The sequence below is a fragment of the Gopherus flavomarginatus genome, chromosome 3 (assembly GCF_025201925.1).
Source record: "Gopherus flavomarginatus isolate rGopFla2 chromosome 3, rGopFla2.mat.asm, whole genome shotgun sequence".
Classification (NCBI taxonomy): domain Eukaryota; kingdom Metazoa; phylum Chordata; order Testudines; family Testudinidae; genus Gopherus; species Gopherus flavomarginatus.
Window position 1 is genome coordinate 57,386,339 of NC_066619.1, and position 20,145 is coordinate 57,406,483.

Genomic DNA, 20,145 nt, shown 5'->3' on the forward strand with positions numbered 1-20,145 from the left:
CAAAAAAATCATCTGCTACAGGGTGCTAAATTTCTTTCAGAGCTCATTTTTTAAATAATTTTAATTGGTAAACTAATTAAGTGATTTACATGTAAATTCTAAGATTATTCATTCAGTACAGTAAGTGCTGTAATTTTAAGTCATTTACACTGTGTCTTTCATATATAACAAAGTGGTTGAATCCCTTCTTTAAGAGCAAACCTAAACTTAACTACGGAACCATGACTGGTGCTTCTGTAATTAACCTGACTTTGCACTAGGTAAGTGTCTATCTATAGATAATTATTTTTAAATGATTCCAGAATTAATTATGTTAACTTTATAAATCAACACAATGGAAGATATAGATGCATAGGTCTTGAACTTGTACCATTGCAAAGTTTTTCCCTTGACTTCAGTGAGAGCATGAGCTGGCCCCAAATGAGCAATACAAATTCTCGGGACACTCTGACTAGAAAAGTGTATATTTAAATTCTTTTCATTTATAAATATATATCTTTCTTACATTGTATTTGTAATGCACTTGTTCACATAAAAGAATAATTCTGAGGATCTATTTTATAGGAAATGGTGAAAATGGCAAAGACAGTACATATCTATCTATGTCAAATCAATGGGAATAATGTGCCTATGTCTAACATAATTACACCTTTGGGATCTTCAGCATAAGGCTGTACATCTTAAACCAGCCATTTTCATTTCTGATTTTTAAATTTATATTTCAGGCCAATCTTTGTATTCCCATTTCTCCCATGATGGCACCTGGGCAGCAAATACTATCACAATAGGCTTCTATCATTGGAGTTTCTCCAAATCTCTATGTAAATGAACTATTAAGAGTTATCTTTAAAAAGCAAGATTTCATTGGAGGATTTAACTGTAGGCAATAGAATCACTTGGAATCAAATTAGCAGAGAATAATAAAAATGAGAAATAGAAAAGATCTTTTAGGTGATCTAGTCAATTCCTTTTCTCTGCAGGACTGTAGCCTACAGTGTATTCTCTGGAGCTTTCTCCACTTTAGGTTTCAATGACTCGAGCAAAGGATCCATCACTATTTCCTTTAAGAGGCTATTTCAAAAGCAAATAGACCTGTCCAGATATTCTACCTAAATTTCGTATGTTCAGTTTCTCCTAGTATATTAGTCTTAGTTATACCCTCTTACACCATAGTTCCTTCCCCCTCTTGAAGACCAAATTCTGTTTTCAAATGCATCCAACAGGCTTCAAGTGTTGTCAAAAGAAAGCCATGTGCATGAACAACCAAGGACATAATTGACAGTTTGCCAGGGCTTGGAGATTTGGCATTTTCCCCTCTATTTTTATTAATCAGTTAGCCAACTTAGTTCTTTCAATATTTCATCATGAATCAGTGCCTGCAGCCCCTTAATGATGTTTTTTGGTTTGGTTTTCTTCTGAATTCCCTCAATTTGATTGATACTTCAGGTTCAGATTTGTCCTGAAGTTGCCCTATATGCAGTATTCTAGATGCAGTCTCAATGCCATATGGAATTTATTAATTCCCAGGTTCAAAATATGCCTTTATCTATGCTGCATAAAATTGCATTTCACAGTGGGGAAGTGTGGGGTGTATCTATGTTTTGCTGCCATACTACATAACCTTATATCCAATCTGCTACCCACTTTAACCAGAGCATCTCTTCCAGCATTATTGCTTTCAAACTTTCTCCCTCCCATTGAATATCTGTGTTTCAGATTATTTTCTCCCAGGTCTGTATTAGCTTGTATTTTTCCAAGTTGAATCCCGTTTTGTTATTTCTTGACCATATATCTAACCCCTCCTGGTTAGTTTTTATTATATCTATCACCTCACTGGAATTTACAGTGCCTCCAAATTTAGTAACTCATGTTCTGTTTCATGTGCCCTCTTCCATATTATTGTAAAGATGTAAATATAGTAAATTATACCAACATAAGTGGAGATGCATATTTATAAATTCAGTAGTCATAAGAACTAGATATCCCCAAAGCCACTGACTGTTACTCTATTATAGTTCAGTTATCTGAAGTGGTAAAGGATCTTACTTTGTACACTTACATGTTATAAAACTTTCACTGGAATAAATAATTCATCACATCACTCTTTAAAAATTCTCTCTTTTGTCCTTTGCAGGGATTAAGAAAAAAGATAACATATATTCAAAATAGTAGGCTATAAAATAAATGTAACATTTCCCACTTATCTAATATTATATAAATATTTGATTTCATAGATGTTTTTGAAAACGGCAGTTGCTCACTTACAGACTGGTATAATGTTAAAAGTAGATACTGCTTTATTTAATTGTACGTTAGAATCTACATATTGCCGATGCACTTTTAAATATCATCCCTACCTTTAACAGTTAATGACTGTTTAACTACAGGATTGGGTTTCATTTGAGATAGCAAAACCATGTAGATGAAAACATATACAACACAGATAAAAATGGCTACCTTACTCAATTTTAAAACTCACATTATGTAGCCTTGCTTGCATTAATAAACTATTTTCACTTGACATACTATAGGCCCAATCTAGACAACGTACTTACTTTAGTATTGATTTACATGAGCTGTCCCATTTAAGTCAGTGGAGTAATTTACATAAATAATGATTACTTAAGTAACTGAAGGTTGCAGGATTGGGCCCTATATATAAATAATGGCTTTTGTAATGCCCTTTCATTTGGCAGTTTCTTTGCCCTTCATTCCTGTAGATATTCAAGTTGTTTATTAGTTCTGTTTGCTAAAACAATTGCTTACTATTTTAATTTACATTTTTGTTAGGTCAATATGCTATAATATTTTAAAATAAATGTTAAGTTAAACATATATTATTTATATTATGTATCACATGTGCAGTATGTGTATGCATATATATATGCTATGTTATTAGAAAAAATGTGCTCATATGGCTGACATTTATTTACATTAACTATGAATTTTTTTCCTCACCTTCTGTTTGTTTCAGATTGAATCAGAGATGTGAATAAAACTAATGAACGATTCTAAGCAAAATGCCTCAAAATCTCATACTTTCAAAGTGATGGAAATATTTAATTTATTTAAAGTGTTGCATTGATGTTAAAAATAAAATATTTCAGTGGGTGAATATACATGTTGTAGCATCATCTATCAATAGTGTTTAGAATAAGATATTTGTATCTTCGAAATGCAGCGTTTACAAGTCACCACTTGTCATTAGATGTAACTGTACGTTCAAGAGGTTTGTAATAATAGCCTTTAATTAAACTGGGGGCCATTAGAGGGTTTCTGTTGCTCTTTGACGTTCTTAATTATTAGTTGTATCTATCCTTTTGTGGCACACTTAAGGTTAAATTAAATAATTAAAATATATCTCCAAGAGAAATATCAAGACTTTACAAGTTTTAATTAAATCTCTGAATTTCAGGGTTTTTTAAATAATAACATATGTTTTGATTTTCCTATGGTGGTGTAGTAGAATGCTACATACATTAAACAAAAAATCGGTAACTTTTTATGGGAATAATCGCTAAGCATGACGCATGTAAATGAGTTATTTTCTATGCATGGCTGGCAAAAGTGCTAATTAAATAGTTGGTATTCAAGGCTATGCTCGTTCATTGTTTAGTGACACACAAATCCAGCGATGTGTGCCAGCAGACATTTTAAGTTGAATGTTTTCTCCTCTATGGTCTTTGTCATGAAATGGTGGCACCATGATGAGAATACTAGTGTAAGCAAAACACTGAAATATGCTTTAATAATGTTATAACCATGTAGCAACATTAGTCTAGTTTTCTAATGAATTTTTAATTCCTTTCTTCTTATAAGGATGTTACGAGTTATCGCTGATGCATATTAAATCATATACATGAGTTATTTTCTCACTAAATTTGCATAAAATGGCTAAATGCTAATGCACCAAATGGGGCTTACTATATATGGTACAGTAAATATGCCCTTGCAGGTTTTCTGCAATCAATCTCCTGCATTTCATTAGCAACTAGATAAAGGTGTGGCCTGAAAAAGAAAAAAGACTATTGTGTATAAACTAGACACTTATGATACCTATGATGATTTCTACATGATGATTAGAATAGAATCTAGAATTAGAATTTGTGCAAGACTAAACATGAGCTTCCTTGAAAGGTGCAGTGAAATGGGCTTTCTGAAAGCAGTCTACTGTTGTCAATAGTCACTAGTCTATTCACTGTGACTTTTCACATTTAGTACAGAATGTCAGTTTTAAATATAGAAAACCCATCATTTTAATTTTGAAATGCTTGCTTTGTAACAGATTTAGTCTTTATGACTAAATCTATCTACACTCAAATCCTGACAGTTCCCCACTATACCTATGCGACTGTTAAAACAGATACTGTTTTGTTACTGATTATGGAGTCTCTTCTTATGCCCCATATTAATCGTGCTTTTCTAGTATTAATGATAACAGAAATCACATCTCTTTATCAAAATTTATATTATAATGACCAGACTGGTATTATGGTCACTGTAAGAATGGCATCACTGTGACAATATTATTAGGCCAAACAAGAGTCTTGCATTTAATGAGAGAAACTTATTTTTCTCAATTCTTCCTCACTCCTCTCCCCCAATCTGGAACATTTTTGTACCTGGTGCAAAAAGTGCTATTTAAAAATAAATGTATGCTTTGCCCTACAGTTATTTTGAATTAGTCTCGATAAATAATTAAGTAATGTATAATATATTATTTAGATGCAATGGTCTTAAGAATTTCAGTAGTATTTCAACTACAATTATAGTAATTTATTTATCAGTAAAAAATTTACATAATCACACTTCAAAATCCAGTGGACTGGAGAGATATCAGAAAGACACTTGTGAATGTGGTAATAAGTCTGAGCATTAGATTAACTTAATAATGTAGTTAAGTGCAAGGTTATAATATCTAACTTTGCTAAATATGATGAATCATTTTTAAATGATGAAATTATAAATATTGTTTTCTCCTTTTAAGTTATATTCTATGCAAAATATAATTTTTAAGTACAAAACAGGATTGGAAATCCCCAAATCAAATAAAATATTATTTCTGCTAGAATAGAACTAAAGTTAAATATAATCAGTTATAAAATCTCTAAGCCTCACTTTTCCAACAACCAGTGGAAACATTTGTTTTATTAGAGTAATAATCTCTAAATATTTACTTGGTTTTGTTTGTTTGTTTTAAATGATCCTATTGATCATGAAGGTTAAAGGACAGTACATGAGAGAAATTGAAGTCTTGTCTTCTAACCAGTGCATATAACTTGGCAATGGAGGTGACTGACTCTGTGTTACCAGTCATACTATGTATCTTTCATAAGTAGCTAAAGTAAATGTAGAGGTAAATTTATCAAAAAAGTTTGCAACATTTGCAGTGTTCTGTCCAGTACACTAAGGTTTTGTAAACTCATTTCACTTCAAACAGGTACTGAGTATGGGTCTTTCAAGGTGAAAATGCACTTTATGCCTAAACCACCCAACAACTGATGGTTTCAATTTGGTTCATTTATATGTTTATGAAATAAAATGCATCTTTTCCTTCTACATGGTACTCATGCATTAATCTAAGATTTAATATGTAAATCAACATATTTATTGCCACTTTTCCATTATGTGTAATTATATGAAGATATAATATTCATATTCAAATTTTCTAGCAATATATTAATGGTTACTGGTAAAATATTGGTACCTCATAAAATCTCTAGTAATCAGCAAAGCACAACCTATATAATGTATGGCTCCATCAAATGCTTATAAAGTCATAAAGAAAAAGATTATAAAAGTGCTGGATTGAAGCACACATTTCTTTTTGAAAAATTTGTCAAGAATTAGTACTAGGTCAATTTCAATCCTAATACAAGGCAATACTCTCCCTATGCAAGCATGGAGAAATCTTAGGTGGTACAATAGAAGCTGCCATCTGCAATAGAAGGTGACTAAGAACAATAATTATAGTTTGTACAAAATAGTGTTAATTTTACATTTTCTGATATAGCCCCAATGGTTCCTGAGCTATACAGGTGAAGGAAAAAATACACATGTACATTCCACCCTCACCATACCAGCTTTCTGATGTAGGTCTAACTGACTCTGGCTCCATCATATAAGGTTATTGTGTCTTAGATTCCAATTACATTAACTATTACTGTTACCCTAATGATAATAATATTCTTTTATAACACCCCAAATTCTTGTTTCCCAAAGATAGTATATATTATAATAGGAGTGAAGTGTATTTTATTTTAACAGTCCTTTCAGTAAACTGACATTAACATAGTAAACGTATGTTATTTTATTTTAAAATAAAAAGTTTTTTCCCCAAATTTAATTAAATCCCCCCTTTCTTTTAACAGTATGATGATCCTTATCATCTTCCTCTTATACAAGTCCAAATCCTGGTCCTATTTAAGTCAACTGGGAAAGCTCTCATTGACTTCAGTGACCAAAAACGTGGCACGTTTGTTTTTGTAGTAGACATATGGGGAAAGACCCAAGGCTTCTTCCTAGGGTCTAGCGAGAGTAAATTACTGTCCGTTTTCCACTGTCTCTTAGTTGTAACTTTTCGTCCTGTTTCCTACCTTCCCAAAAATTATATATAAATGAGAGGCAGATGTTCCCTACAGAAATCTTTTATCTTTGAGCAATTTCTTTAGCTGCTGCTGCTGTCTGTCATTGAGGCAACTTTACTTGATGCCGAAAGTTTTGCAGGATCATCGGGGCCATAATTTGCTAATCTTTTCGAAAATTATATAGTTAAAACAGTGTGTGTTCTCTGTTAGTTGCCTTGTGGGATTTCTTGTTTGGATTGAAATGTTTGTTTCTCATTTCCTTTGACTGGCCAGAAATGGGGGAGGGGCAGAACAGTTCTACAGAAACACTATAGGAGAACAAACACTATAGGAGAACAAACAGAAAAGAGCATCTATTCGTACCATATCACGCTTTAAAATATATGTATGCATAATCTGTATGTAAAATAAACTAATAAAAAAATCAGTTTATGATGTTCATTTGCTTTCCAATGGCACGTGCCTCAGATTTTAGTGGAACTACAAAGGATTGAAAGACACATTCCCAACTCCACACACACACTAAAATTAGTCAAGACCTGAAAGAACAACCGAGTTTTAACAGTGGACTTTCTGTGCATGTGTGTAATGTGTAATTAGTGAGTGTGTTCATGCTTGTGTTCTGTGTTCCTAATGTGTGTTTGCCCGGGCGCGCCTGTGTATACATCACTTCCAAAGCGTCTCACTATAAATTATTTCACGGATACCTCGAATCTAGGATCCTATGCTCAAATGCAACTCTCTCTTAAAAATTCAGAGAATCCACGTAGATATATATTGAACCAACACGACTACAACACTTCAAACGAATTCAGAGAATACCAGTAACCAGTATAAAAATAGTTAATATTACAAACAAATAGCTACCAATACATCGTTTTAAAAATACTGCTTTCCCTGTATGATACTAAGCATGACTATTTTTGTATGCCAGGAATACAAGTTCATAACACCCTGTATAACTGGGCCTACCCTTACAGCGCAAACCCAATGAGAGAAAAGGTTACTGTTAACGATTCAGAAAAAAAAAAACAGCATTTCCATTGTATCAAATCCTGCGCACAGTTAATTAAACCAAAACAATCTAGTATGCAGAAAAATTAGCCTTCCTAGTCAATCTATTGCGAAACCACATTAAATCAGAATTCTATGATACATCCCATCTGCTGCTGTATTTACCTATGAAACAAGAAACAGCTTCGCCTTCCCGCTTAATAGTCAACATTAGTCGTTAAGGTTGTATTCTAAGAACGCAACATTAATCTGAATATTATTGCAATATTTACACTGGCAAGTTTAACAGGAGTATTAAATATCTGGAACGGAGAACAACTTAGTATCCCTTTCCCTGTCCCTCTCTGGACAGGTATCATGGTGCGTTCTTTGGTTTTTTCTCCTCTTCCTCCTCGGCCCACGCAGTCAAGGAGGAAGTCAGCCTGTTTGCCATGCTGAGGTGGATTTAGCTCCCAGTTAAAGAGTTAAGATGGTATCATTAGCTGCGCACAGCGTGATTTCTCTCTAATCCTCTCTGGAACTTACAACAAGTTTAAATGTCCATGCATGATGTTATTAACTGGCTTTGGTAAGTACTTAAGACCCAGATCTGGGGGGTGGGTGTGGGGAGAGAGAATAGCAATCTCTGAACAAGTTATACTGCATCTACCAACCAGGGAGTTCGATCTTTCCACCAAATCCTATGCCAGGGAGAGATGAGTTCGGACGGGTGGGAAGGGGAAGGAGAGAGAAAATCTATGAGAAGCGTCGCTGAACCCCAATGTAATGTTCCCAGTTTAGGGCAGTAACACACAACTGTCTGCAAAGTTTCACATAACTGCACACGGTAAACGTGAATCATAGCCATTACAGACTGTCAATCGTTTATTTGCAGACCGTTTGTTGAGTTAATTGTAGTTTTGCAGTGGGGTTATCACAGGTGGAGTGATAGAGAAAGTCACAACTAGCCTAATCGTCCCAAAAGAAAGGGGTTAGACTTTGGCTATTGGATAAGGAGCAGGCGCAGCCAGAAGGGAAATGCCTTGTTCTTTTCACTTCATCCACAGAAGGAGATTTCCATATGCAAATAGAAACACTGACATGATGACAAATCAATAGTAATAATAACTCAATTACTTGGCGATATGATATCTGGTAGGAGGAGGGGCCTTTGATAAGGCTTTTATGAGACTGGCAGACACAAGTTAATGCCTCTTAGAAAATAATTAATAATGATCACTAACAACAATTAATAATTGTCATTAATAATGCAGACTACGTAGACCTGCAAACCAAAAAAACCTATATGATGAACTATTACCGTGGTGGAAAGAAACTCAGCAATCCCCGGGGAGTGGGGGATTAGGGAGCGAACTTTAACGTGACTAACCTGACGAGGCAGAGGACTAGGAAACCACTGGGCTGCCCTTGTAGGGGCAAAGCCTGCGCTGGAGGGAGGAGAAAACAAATCGAGTCCAGGAAATCAGCCATCCTGTCTCCTGGGAAACACCAATCAGCGCTCTAGCCAGGGAGGCAGAGGATCGCTCCTCCAGGAGGTGCTCAGACTAGTGCCTGTCACACAGTAACGTGGTACTGCCCAGCTACCGGCTCGCTGCTGCTGCTGCTCCAGCCCTCTCAGCAGGAGCGACAGCTTCTGTGGGAGGCTGAGTGCGACCTGCATTCTGAGTCAAGCGCACCTCCTGCACCTGCTCAGCTTTAGGATGAAACAATACCTTCACCTATTGACAGACAGGCTGTAGGGTTCTGAACAAAGCAGTATTTTTTAGCATTTCCTCGTGGTTAAGTTTTCTGAGTAAACTTGTTTACACACTTGAAGCACCTCGCCTTCTCCCTTTGCTTTCCCGAGCATAGGTTGTAGCCACTGTACTGCTACAGGCCAGCTAGCCGCATTTGTCTATCCATCCTTCAGTTTTATATGACGTTCGGCATCTTACATAAAGAAGTGCACTCAGCTCACATTGCACCGTGCCAGTGCAAAGCTAGCATGAAGTGTATGCTGACAATAAAGGCAACAGTGGTCAGTTCATTTCCTTGCCATGCTATGGGACAACCAACCTTTTAAAAAGAAAATAAAATCCAATATTCTCATTTTCCCCCCAAAATCAATATGCCTATTGTTTCCTAAATATGTTTCTTCTCCCTCAAGTGTTTATCTGCTAAAGACAATACATTAGAAAAATAAGACAAAAATCACACTTTATACTCAGTCTAGCAAACTAGACATAGATTACAACAGATTTCTCCAGTTAATATTGTCAATGTAATACAGGATGGACACCCAAATCAGTTAAGTCCAACAGTTACTTTTACAGCCTGATCCTATTTTTGCTAAAGTAAATGAAAAAAAAACAAAAACAAAAACCATAGAATTCAATAGAGGCAAGACTGGGCCCAAGGATTAGATTCATTAATGGCCTGGTCTTGCCACGGAGAATTTTCCTATTGATTTCAATGAGAGCAGTAGTGGGTCCCAAATATTTCAGTTGGACTTCCCAGATTTGAGGCCTAATCCTGCCCCCAGACAAGTCAATGGCAAAACTACACTGGAAGCAATATCTGGCCCTTGCTGTTAAATTTCACCCCTGGTTCAATCCAGATATAACATGTTACTGGCATATTTCAGTTAATAGTAAAAGAAAATAAGTACTAAATTCAAGGGAAAAAAAGTTAGTTGTTGCTAAATTACAAGTGCACAGTCAAAGAGCTTCTATACTCCCAAAGAAATAGGCCCAGTGTGATAATCTTATATATTTCCTAGGAAATTATAATTGTCAAATATTCATGTTTCCTTTCTTCCAAGGTATAATAATGAAAAAAGTGTTTTTGTTGTGTTATCTATGAAAGTGGTGGGTGTTTTTACAAATGAATGAAGTTCTCCTATAGTGTTTCTGTAGAACTGTTCTGCCCCTCCCCCATTTCTGGCCAGTCAAAGGAAATGAGAAACAAACATTTCAATCCAAACAAGAAATCCCACAAGGCAACTAACAGAGAACACACACTGTTTTAACTATATAGTAAAACTAAAACAGATTTAGTGATATGTTTGCTTAAAATATAAATAATGAATTTTTCTCATTTTAATAAATATCAAAGGTAACTTTACTAGGTGTATAGACAGTTAGGACTATGTCCATTCATACACTTTCTGTAGTGGAAAATATAGTCTGTTTGCCCTTTTTTGTACAATATTATCCTTTTATTACTGACAACCAAACAGTTCAATCAGCATCACGATTAGCACAGTGCTTTAAAAGTTTTGACTCTTCTGTCTACCTACTATGAATGGAATTTGATTTCATACCTATGTCATTATGCTCTTGTATAATGCTCTTGCTCTTGCTAATAATTGCTACTATTTTTCTTAATTTAAAAGTTCTTACAAGAGAAGTTACCACTATTGGTTAAGAAAATGTAACTTTTCCAACATTAACTTTTTACAAGTCATTTTGGCTAGTCTCTCTTTCATTATTACACAGTAGGATTCAGAATGTCAAATACTGCAATTAATGTTCCTGCTTATACTAGGTAATGGGCTGGCACAGACGTATTATTCAGCAAAAGTACAGTTATTCATTGTTTTCCAGTTTCATTTTAAGAATTATATGGCATTTTGTGACACACTAACAAAATTGCAGTCAATTAGATTTTAAACATTGACATTCTAATAAAACATATATAACTAACCCCTTGCAATCTTTTTGAACTATTTCCTTGTCTCAGTCTGCATTGTGTATGCTGCCAATTGATATATGCAAATGCTAAATGCAAGACTAAATTGATTAGCACTTATAATAGAACTTATTATCAAGTGAAAAAAATAATTAAAAGTAAGAGAATTGGAAGCATTTCTTATGGTTCCTGCATCTCAACTGGGAAGTACTGATGCATTTCTGCAACATCTGCAGAAATATATTTCCCACCATTGTGTTTATTAACGTCAGCCTTATTTCTAAAATATTCAATGAGAAATCTTTCTCTAGACTCAATTCAGAAGAAGCGATCCGGGTGATATAGAGTACACCTATTAACGTTTTAACGGCCCCATGCTAGACTGCTGCAATAGTTGCAGGATACAAGTTGTTTACATAGTTTATTTTCTTAATTACATAAGAAGCAGTTTTATAACTTGGACTTCCCAGGAAAGGATTATTCAGTTCTACTTGCCGAATTAAAGTTCCCATCAGAAAATAAAAAAAGTTGTGCTCAAAATAACTTGTAAATGAACTCATTTTTTCATTTCTTTTTGTATTTTGTGCATTGTAGACCCTAGCAATGATATTAGTTCTAGTGTGGGAAAATATTATAATTGAGATCTGGTAAGTTATTTGCAGACTTCAAGTTTTTCTTTACACTGTGCTGACATTTAGTACAGCCCTGGTGAGGAAAACAATACTACCATTCATGGCTCTAGACGTAGATTTCAATCGACTTAAGCGGGCACAATGAAACTTGGTCATTCACTGGTTACCCATATTGTGTTCTCAAATTTTCTCTCCGCAAAAGTATAATGACTCAGTATTGTATGGTTGCATAGACAAGGGCTCAGAACAAGAGACACTAGTTTTGTCTGACGGTGTGAGAAAGTCGTGAAGGGATCTTTTCTTCCAGATGGTGTTAAATTCAGCTGCCTTTTTAACATTGGCCTTGCACAGCAATCTGCTACTCCCTTTTCACAAAGAATAAGCCTGGGTTCCTACTAGTTAACATGCATCCTCACGCAACCTGCAACTTCACGCCAACTGTTTTACAATGCAGTGGTATGCTAAATAAACTTGATCTGGGCTATGCCAATGTTAAAACTAGCCTTCAAAAGCCTACTCAACTTATATTTACAGGGTTTTTTTATTACTTAAAACTGTATTTTATTTGAATATTTTAGGTTTTGAAGAAATCCCATCTTATTAAGAGATCATTTTATAAAACAGTGTTTACGAGTTGAACTTCTGGAAACATAAACTTGGTGGTCATTCTATAGAATTTTAATATAATTTCTTTCCCCCGAATCAGACGTTTAATGTGAAATGTCAAAGAAAAATCTGGCACATGTTGCAGCGGAGCAGTGGAAGAGCAATAATAAAAATAATGTAATATAACATTGACATGTATTTTATTGATTGATCGTCATGTAACATTTACATGGTACAAAACAATTTTGATATGACAATGGCGAACACATAATTATAAAACTGATCATTTTCCTTCGATATTTTCCTTAACAAATTTACATAAAGGACCAAGAAATAAGCAAAAGCTTAAGTAATTTGACTCAATTGAATGCTTTCAGTAAACAATGGGTTTCCTCAGAAAACATCTTATTGCCTTAATTGAACCTCTTTGAGGAAAAAAAACCCACACACTTTGTAATGTAAATGTTAATTGTACTAGACAATGGCTCTAGGTAAATAGCACCCCTGGACATGCAGTAAATGAAAGGCATATAGGCACTTAACAATGAAAGGTTGTTCTCACTAACAGTGCTTCTAGGGTAAATAAACAAGGGTCTTCTCAACGGTCACTACAGTAGTAAAACTCCGGCACGTGCGCAGCAGCCAAAGTGGGAATTTATGTAAATAAAGTCGGTCTGGAGTTCTAGCTGGAACTAAGTTAAAAGACACTACTAAGCTCTTTAGACATAAAATGACATCTATTTTACAACTATCGATAATATTTTATGACCTTTAAGGCAAATCTTCTATTTTAAATAGAAATAGCCATAAACGCAATATGTATGCTCATGTATGCTATTTCTAGATAACTCTTTACTATTTCTCCACTCCTTTCCCCTCTGTACGTGTGATGTGACCAGATATAACAAGGCAAATATATATACATTATATATACAAATATATTTTACTTGTTCCTTCTAATTTGTAAAAAATTCTCAGTCTGTAGAAGGTTGGTCCTTCAATTTATGAAGAATTGTTTTATTTTGTCTTATATTAATCTACTTTTGAGAGGGTCTATTTCCAATCTAGTATGATATAGTATTGTGCCATTGGAAACATAGTTAGGGCAAGTCCAAGGAAAAGTGCTACCCTTCAGAATCAATCCTGTTCCATTGCTCTTTTAAAAGACACCCAAACTACGGAAATTATAATGACAAATATAACATAAATAGGCATTTATTAAAAACGTTGGGCCGTTGTAAGGCCAAAACATTATGCCTGAGAATTTGTCACTGGGGAAGACAGCAACACTGTAAATAAACTAACTTCTTAGAATTGCTTCATATGTCTCTCTACCTTTCTTTTCTAAATATTCTGTGAAACTTCAACCACAGAAGAAAGGCTAAACTTGATTATAAGAAGCTTAAAGAGTGGTTATAGAATTAGCAGAAGCAGACAGTATGCAGCTCCAGAACAGTTGGTGTTCCCACTTGGGAGCCTGCAGATGGCTGTGGGTGGGAAATGCCTCTACTTTCTTAAGCAATGGAGATGAGTATGGTGTGGTGCACTTGATGTTTTTTTCATACCCCCACCCCCAACAGGGCTGTCTGTCATAGGCTGCCGGGGCATGGCATTGCCACTTGCCCCCGAGCGTGGGAATGGGAGCGTCCAGCCGTTCACATCTCCTGCATTCCGTTTAACGGAATCAATTAGGCAAGACAGACCCTCAGATTCCCCACCCCCTTTCCATTTTTGTCAGGTCTATATACGTCCTAATTATTTCAGTTTGGGATGCCAGAGCAGTTTCCTGGATAGATCTGATCATCCTTAAACAAAAAGAGAGGAGGCGCACACGTGGGTTTTGGAGTAAATGTCACTTTCATTTCCAATGCTAGACGCAGAGTAAGACACAGAACATTTTTTAACACTTTGACAAGGGGGGAGGCGATCTCGTCTCCATCATGTCTTTCTGCTTCAGTAGCTTCCTCAAGGAAACCCTCTTGGAACAGAGAAGCATCTGTGCTTGCATTTTGAATAGAAGAATAAAAATCAGCCATCACTTTTTTCATCTTTGTGCAGCTCCACCGAGTTCTCAGCAGCTATAAATTATTAAGCTTGCCTACACTCCAGTGTAAACTTTTTTGAAAGTCTGATTTCAGATCATTTGAAATATAGCCCCAACTGCTTTGTTTAAGATCTTCCCAGGCAGATTTTCCCAATTTAGTCCACACCATATTATTGTCATCAGCAGCACTGAGATCTTTATTTTTTCGTCTAAGACCTTTTAATTGCATTGAATCATTTTGCAAAATGATACTCGGCATTTTTAAATGTCTTTCTAAAAATTACTTCAGCCCTTCAAATATTAACTTGTTTTATTTAACAGCAAAAGTTGCACATGCATTGTTTACCATTTCCTCTTTGTAGCATATAACTACCCATGCTATGGCATCTAACAACTTAATATTTTGGACTATAAATGTCATCTAATTTCCTCCACTCTCACCTTTAGCTGTAAAAACGTTAGATTCAATAAGCATTCCTGACCTTTCTCGGTTTTTACTGTCTCTTGATGTAGTCTTTCATTTCCACAGGCTTCACGATGATCATGAAGGAGTTTTTACTTTCGGTTATCTAGCTTTATGAAGACCAACACACTCATACAGCTAGATAACCAAAGATAACAACTCGCTTCCTCACAGATTTTTTATTTATTTAGATTTATTTCTTTTCTAGAATCCAGATTCTTTCTGAGAAACAGACGTGTTGTTTCCTCCAAGAAGAACTAGGGGTGCTTTAAAATATTCATCCTCTTATGCAGTTGTGACCTGATTTTTTGTGTGCAGCTAATACACATCCAAAAGAGATCTGTTGCCTTCAAAGTTTATTCCGAACTTTTTCTTTCAGCCAGTAATTTCCGGCAGCGATAGCCAACAATTCATCTGTTAATATCAGAAAACAAAACCAGCTATTGAGGTGCATCAAGAGTGAGAAGTATCCATCCCTTCACAGGCCTCTATTTGCATTGTAAATTGCTTCAGTCTCACGAAAGACTCTTTAGCCTCTATGAAGATGTAAAGCCATCGGCAGTTTCCAGCGCAGTGTAAGGAGGAAAAAAAATCCCATTTCAGTAGAAAGTGACAAGATGATTCGAGGATCCAGCTCCTGATCCGTTTAGATTATGCACGGTATAGAGCATTTTTACCAAATGGTGGCAGCTTGATTGCAAATATCTTGTGGGTATGTATGTTTTAGGGGGGAAGCTCCTCGATTTCTCAGGGCTCCTAGAGCTGGGGAGAAGAAGATGCGGTCTTGCTGGCTTGCTGCTGCCTCCGGTCTGAAAGAAGGAGAAAAGGGCCATCATTGGAGGGCTTTCAGTGCCAAAATGTGGACCAGCCCGGCAAGGTCAGAGGTCCTGGACCGCGGGAGACCAAGGTAATGATGATGTCATGAGAAATCTCAAGTACACACGGTTATTGATATGCATGAGTGATCAGCAATCTGCCCCGCGCCATCAACAACAGCAGCAGCAGCACTGGAACAATTCCTATTCTCTCAACCAACATCATCTCCTCTAGCACTACAGACTGCAGGAAAAAATCAACCCGCCGCCTTTTACCTTCCTTGTTGCTAGCGTAGATCGCTCTAATATCCAAAGACTGGAAGAAATCTCTCTCTAAGGACAGATAAAAGCCTTTCAGATCTGGGTAACGTCTTTGCCTGCATTTCTCTTCTGGCAGACCCTGGTTGTGCAGGGAGATGTGATGCACTTTGCTATTGCTTAAAGCAAGGCCTTGCTTTCTGAGACTGGGAATCAGATCTGTATTACGCAGTGAGTCGATGTGTAATTACATTGACAATTTGCTCTGGTGTGTTGTGTTTTAATGGCTTCACATCTCAGTCACGTTTTGTATCTATAGTGATTTGCAGATACTAGCACCATGGCGATTGTGCATTTTTGTTCTGTATGTTGATTCGGAATGCTGCAAGCAGCAGACTCCAGCCTGGCTCCAGTGTATTTTATAATATCTATACTCCCTCTCTCTCTCTCTCTCTCTCTCTCTCTCTGTTAGAATGCATCACAGGTGAGCATTGCAGCAATATTTTTCTAACATTGTATATCATTTGGGGAAATGCCTTAATAAAAATGCTGATATATTGTGGGTTTTTTTTAACCACCTACATATATTGAAGAACCACATGCTTATATCACTCAAGGAACTGATGATGCAAGTATTTCTAAATCGTTAAAATGCTTTATGTACGGTTTTAGCATTTAAATCTCTCAACTCCTCCCCCCGTGAAAAAATGTTGTACTTTGAATTATGTAGCAGTATAATTGTATAGTGTTTTTAAGCCTAAATTGCAAACTCTGAAAGGTCTCTCAATTATATGTGATACAAAGAATCTTATTACTGAGCTCTACACTGTTTACTGTTCAGATTAAAAAAATGTACTTCAGCAGCTCATCCATGCTGCAGTGTATATAAGATGCATAATGAAAAATTCAGCATAGATATATAATATTGAATGCTCTCCACTTATAAATGAATTATAAGTTAAAGATCATGCTGGTACTATCCTTCTAAGGTGTAAAATAAAACAAAATGCAGTATACTACTTCTGGCAGTGTTATTTATAGGAAATTCTTCAGAGTCAATTTAAATATATGTTTTGTAAATTAGCCTCTGTTTTCATAGGTTGATTTATTCGGGGTAAACATTGCTTTCACAATGTACACAATTATATTGCAACTCGTACTGCATTAATTCTATAGCTTGCTTACAGGGTAAGGCATATACATGTGTGCATGTGTATGTATGTGGAGGTGTATACACGTCTATATATGTGTGTGTGTGTGTCTATCAGTGTGTGTTTCCAGTGTAAAATGAGAACTTTATAAAGCAGTTGAATAGCTGATCATAGATTCATATTGGAAACAACATGAAAATGGGAAATCAAAATAATTTAATAATAAGACCAGGCCCAAAATTAACTGACTAAAATACTACCGCCCAGAAATGAATATATTACTAATATGCCAAATGTTGCATTCAGAAATACTACTACTTCTGAAACCATTCATGTTTTTGAGATTCTCAACCTTTGAACTGAGCACCGTACTGTTAAATATATGTAATTAAATAGCATCACATAGGAAACAAGGTTATTTGGTATCCAGGCATGATATATACTACAGTATGAGCTAGTCATGCCTGTGATTTTTTTCCCCACATTTTTCAAAATCAAGCACAAAAATAGTTAGAATTCTTATGAACACTCTACTATGTAGTTACTATGCTTCATTATCTCCCAGGCTGTACAGGCACAACAGGGACCACTGAATTAGACATCTGATATATCTAAAGGCACATGATCATTTCGATATTATGTAAAACTCGAATGAGCTTTTCTGAATTGGCAGATAGAAAGATTTTTCCGCAATGGCTAGAGGCAGCAGTGATCAGGCATCTATTACATAAAACAGGCTTGTGAGCTGATGCATTGAATTCTTTAAGTAACATACAAGAAAATTCAAATAGTGTTTGTGTGTATATGTATATGTCTACACATACACATATGTCCACATTAATTAATGCTTTTAAAACATGTAATCATGTGACAAAATTATCATTAAATGCAAGGCATGATATATCATATTATTTTTATTTAAATTATGATGTCTGAAAGCATACAAAGCATAGCATTAACACATTAGGTTCTATTCTAAAGACCACCTCACTTATCACACACTATCTCAATAACTGTTATACACATAAATAACTGTTATACACAGGTCACATTTTGTAGATTCAGTGGAGTTCTTAGAAGTAAAAATAGCCAACATGAAGATTATAACCTCAGTGTTCATTAGCTATATTATCAATTAATTTTTCTACCTTTCAGTTAGCAAATAGGATTCTAAGAAATCTACAGATGTCCAATAAGGCTTAGCCCCAAAATACTTGCTTATTCTGAATATCACAAAGATTTATACATCAATTGATCATATGCATTTTCAGTGACTGTATTACTGTCTAAAATGTGAGAAGTTAAAGCAACTGCAGTTCAGAAGTTACTTTCATATATTTAATATAAATTATCAAGAACAATTGTTAATGTGTTTTCAGATATTTCTGATTTGCTTGATCACAGAAAACTTATTTTACAGTTAGAATGCCAATTTAGAAATAATCTGCATATTGGAAGATACTGAATCCAAACAGTTACACTTGCCTGATCACTCTCTAATGAATTCCCATTAATGGCCTGTAGATGAGGATATGATTGCCATGCTTGTTTTCTAATCTTTTTATAGGTCTCCAGATGGCTGTGACGTAAAGTCGAAACATCCTGCACGGATTTCTTAGGAATAAACAATCTCTCACATTAAAGTAAAAATGTGATGAATTTTTAATTATTAGAATCAAAGTTTTGTTCTAATGCCAATCACCTTGTTACCAGTGTATAGGATGCATACAGGAATTTTATTTATGTTCTATACAGTGCATAAGGAATTAGGTCATTTAAGGAATACTCTTTTCATACTTAGTTTGTATATAATTCACATAGATGTAAACCACAGTCCACTAATACAATCCAGGCAATCATTTCCTTTATAAAAGCCATTTAATTACAGCTATTCATATAGCCCAAGTAAGGCACTTGACTGGTTTGCTTTCTAATAAAAGTGTCCTATTATTTATTGTGTGCAGAATTAATTTTTATAGACAATTGTAGATTATATTTCTGTTATGTTTGATATATAACATACAGAAGGCTCTATAATATAAATTCAAACTACAAAAGATATTACGAAAGAAAGATATTTAGACTACTGGTGATTTAAAAAATTGCAAACTCCATTCAATAACTGTTACATGGAAACACTGTATGGGCTGTTAAAGAGCAAATATTTGTATTTTATTTTTATGTTATGTATATTCTATTGGTTGGATTTTATTAAACATGAAATTTTAAAATTACCATTTCTTGATGATCGTCATCCCTTGTGATCCTTCTTCTGAATCTGAATCTGAAAAATAGCCAAAAAAGCAAATGATCATGATTTTAACACTTATAGTCCATGAATTTTGTATGTATAGTGTGTTTGACTATGATAAATATATGTGTGTACAGAAAACGTGGTGTATCTCAATATTTAATATAATCAAATAATTGACTAAAATATTTTAACTCACTATATTTCCTGCAGATGATTTAATATGCCATAAAGCAGATATAATGAGAAGTGTACTATGGTATCTGAAGGGTTAAACATAACTAACATTTAAATGGAAATAATAATTAATAATAGGGAGATAATACCCACAATTTTTGGTGGGAATTTTATGATTAAGAATAGCAAAAATGTTTTCGGGTTGTTGAATAGAGGGGGCAAAACTGTGAAGGCAGATCAGACATTAGCATACTGTAAGCTGCCAGTTACTTGATAAAGGATAGAGGCTCCACCTAGCCTCCAGTTTCAAAATATGCAAAACACACTATGTCAGTATTTTCAAGACAGAATTTTCAGGTGTTTTACATCAGTGATGTCCTAAAATCAATATCATTAGAAAGATATAGGCTATATTTACGTCGTTACTGAACAAGACATTGTATGTGTGAATCTAAATAATGTAATCATATTAGCTAAA

At 35.0% G+C, this 20,145-nt stretch overlaps 1 long non-coding RNA gene across 6 annotated transcripts in view; it reads right to left on the reverse strand.

Annotated features, from left to right (window-relative positions):
• Nucleotides 1-20,145, reverse strand: part of LOC127047037 (uncharacterized) — a 164,094-nt gene that overhangs the window by 124,680 nt on the left and 19,269 nt on the right. For 5 of the 6 annotated variants that reach the window (XR_007773273.1, XR_007773275.1, XR_007773277.1 and 2 more), the window contains exon 2: nt 19,475-19,517. The exons of the other annotated variant lie outside the window; for it this stretch is intronic. This is a non-coding gene — a long non-coding RNA (uncharacterized LOC127047037). The remainder of the gene's footprint in view (nt 1-19,474; nt 19,518-20,145) is intronic. 6 annotated transcript variants of the gene reach the window in all.